Source organism: Arachis hypogaea, chromosome 15 (assembly GCF_003086295.3).
Source record: "Arachis hypogaea cultivar Tifrunner chromosome 15, arahy.Tifrunner.gnm2.J5K5, whole genome shotgun sequence".
Classification (NCBI taxonomy): domain Eukaryota; kingdom Viridiplantae; phylum Streptophyta; class Magnoliopsida; order Fabales; family Fabaceae; genus Arachis; species Arachis hypogaea.
Window position 1 is genome coordinate 7,104,690 of NC_092050.1, and position 3,569 is coordinate 7,108,258.

Sequence of the window (3,569 nt, forward strand, 5' to 3'; positions counted from 1 at the left end):
TAATATAAAATATATATTAAAATATAAATATATATTAAAAATAAATTAAATTACATCTATATTTATACATAAATATATTAATAATTAATTTTAATAACTAATTTTAATATACAAATAATATTGTCAAATTTCGTAATACTACAAAACCTAGCTACTTATCAAATTTAAAATAACTTCAACACAAATTAGTTTTGAATTGAAATAGTGTAATAAATATCAAATATTGTACATAATCATTTAGTTATATATTATTCAATTATAATTTATCTACTTGCACTATAAAAAAAAGTAATATTTGTAATAAAAAAAAATTGTTACAAAAAATCAAAATTTTAAAATAAAAGAATTTTGTAACAAAAAAATGGCTATTGCAACATGTCTCATTACAAAAAGTTTTTGTAACAAAAAATGAAACTGTTACAATTTATAGTGATATTTTGTAACAAATTTTTCTGATACAAAAAACCAGAAATCGTTATAAAAATGATAACAAATTTTGATCTTCAAGGTATTTTTGGTGACAATCTATTTTTTCCTATCATTAAATTTTGTTACAAAATGTAACTTGATTTTGTAATATTTTTTTTCTTTAGTTACAAAAGCAAAATAATTATTTTGTAACAATTTTTTTTAATACAAATTGCATGCATAATTTATTAAATTATTTTTTTAATTAACTAATATATTAACTATTTTACTAAGAAAGTCTACATTTATATAATATGTAAAAACATACATAATTCAAACATGCCTCATTTAGCTAAAATTGTTTTAAAACAAAATATTAGTGAGTACATTGATTAGTTCTACAAGTTATATGTCTTGCACAAGTTCAACCAAAAGTTAAAAGTTCTAACATAGATTAGTGTCTCTATAAATCAAAATATTCTTGAGCCCTCAAGGTAGCATGTGGTCACCATTTCAGCACTCCTGTAAATAAGAAAAACCGAAACAAAAAATTAGAAACAAGATATAACACTAATTATAATTTTTTCCATTAAGTTTTATCCAAAATGTTTAAAAAAAATTTGGGCAAAACCTCCCCTAAAACTTGGATATTTCCATCGTCTACGGTTTCAACAAAAACAACCAATTCACAACTTATTTTTCAGCCAATACACAACCAAATTTATCAAACCAAATTTAGGCATGAAGTTAAAATGAACTTGAATATGCCATATAACTAACCATTAGCAACTGTGCTCCTTTACTCTTGCCTTTTGTATTGTATCACAATATATGGATCTATTTTGCCTATTAAACACAAAAAATAAATTATAAAAACTTGTTAGCATATTTATTAGCATAGTTAGAATGTTTATTAAATAATACCATCCATTTGAGTATTAAAAAGAAAAGAATTAACACAAAAAAGAAATTAGGAGAATATATAAAACCAAGTATAACATATCCAGATTCTTTGGTAAGTATAACAAATAGTAACACATGACACTTGGTATTTATATAAAACCAAATAAAAATTATCCAGATTCTTTGGTAAGCAAGAGCATCTAGTGTACAACGAAAATCAACATACTAGTCACTGAACAAATTCAATCAAAAAAAGGAGAATAGCAAAACAAAACAAAATAAATAAATAAAGGCATATTAAATAAAGGATAGAAGATGTTGGAAGGCTCACCGTGCGGATGCTGACAACATTAGACTGAGCTTTCATAATCTCGACATCACGCTCTTGTTGCTGCTTTCAATCAGAAAGCAAGGTCTCATCCTGTACAAGTTTTAAATTAGAACTGATCCATGAACTGTTGATAGCAACTAAACAAATTGTACAATAATAATATTAATCTATGGTGATACCTGAGGTAGCTGTATAGTCACTCTGTTTGGAAAAAAGGCGACCAAGTTGCTTCATTACTTTTGGTATTTCTTTACTCCTATCATGCAGTCTACCAAAATTATCCTGCACAAAGTTAAATACCAAATTACAATAGTTCAATAATCAATAATTCCTGAAGGAACCATGACAAAAAGTTAATATATATAATCAATAATCAATAGGTCATTAATAAAGTAAGAAAACATAATTATGCAACATTTACTTCAAAGCTTTCTTAGTCCCTACTTCAATCAAAATTGTATCACTTCATTAAAGCTGTTTTTCCATCAAATTTTCTATATACAGTGCCTAACCTTGGCCCTTAAAAGGTATTTTAAGGATGGAAATTAAAGAACCAAAACTGGGAGCAATAAGATAATGATTGACAACTGGTAATAAACGAGGCAAAATTAGTTGGCACAAAATCGGGAGCAATACAGTTTACACGAGTGTTTAGGGCCATCTCAGCAGCTAAGGCCTATGCAGCATATTACGAATAATTATCAAACTTAAAAACAAGAAGATATATGCAGTTTTGTTAGATGTTCAAGGAACACTTTGCAGGGCAAGTGAAGTACCTACTTTGGTAAGTCCAAAAAGGGCTGTTTTGGTCACTTCATACATAGACATAGAAGCAGGAGGATTGAAGCCAGCGACGGAGGAAATAATAACCACAGATGAGCCTTTGTGCAAGTGAGGAGCTGCATCCTGCAAGAACATAAAGGTTGTTAACACATCAATTAGAACATTAGCTCATAACAACAAACAATTGACAGCTTGAACTAATTTACCTTGAGAAGAAGTATAGAGGCCTTAACATTAATCTCCTAAAGCTTGTCAAGAACAGAGTCTTTGGTTTACAAAATAGGGTCAACAGAAGGATTTACAGCTGCGTTTGACACAGTCACATCTATATTTCCACACTTATGTAATGTTCAACAGCATATTCAACAGCATTCAAACAAATTTTAATAAAGGATAATGCATTCGATAACAATGAATAGAAAAGGGTGACCTGTGCGATTTTTTGAATCAAATCCTTTCTCTGTTGATCGTTGGAGACATGGCAAATAAGGGCCAAAACTTCAATTTCTTTAGCCCTAAGTTTCTCTGTAGCATCGTCAACATTTTGCTGTAGAAACAAGAAAATTGAGTAATGAATATAATTAATTGGAGGCAAAGAGGAAGAGAAAGGGAAAAGGACCTGCTGGCGAGAAGAGATGACGACGGAAGCACCTTCCAAGCCCAACCTTTCAGCTATGGTGAAGCCAGTTCCAGATGGAAAAGGCGATACGGAGCACAGGGGGTTCAGCCAGCAGCGGTGGTGGCTCCCCGTCTTCCCTTCTGTTCGCATTCCCTCACCCTCAGACTAGATCGGCGGTGACTGGGCTCATCAACGACGGCGGCGACGAATGGAATCGGCGGCGACGAAGGGAATCGGTAACGACGAAGACGGCTTGAACAGCGGCAGTGACGTGACACTTCTTCTCATGACGGCTTCCTCCCTCGTGCGTCTCTGCTCTGGCAGTGGGCTGAACGGCGACGACACGGCTCCACAGGACGGCGACGCTCCTCCGATCCTCGCGCGGTTCTGACAGCAGTTCGTGGACAGACCGAATGGCGGCGGCACAGGGACGGCGGCAACAGTGCGGCCTTCTCCTCCTTCTCCTTCCTCGGCTCGCACCTCTCTCTTCTTTGCGCGACACGACGGCGCGGCGGCAGTGACGCC

The 3,569-nt window shown here is 33.3% G+C and overlaps 1 pseudogene; it reads right to left on the bottom strand.

Annotated features, from left to right (window-relative positions):
- Positions 1-1,919: 1,919 nt before the first annotated feature.
- Positions 1,920-3,194, bottom strand: LOC112747794 (tropinone reductase-like 3; annotated as a pseudogene).
- Between the last annotated feature and the right edge of the window lie 375 nt (positions 3,195-3,569).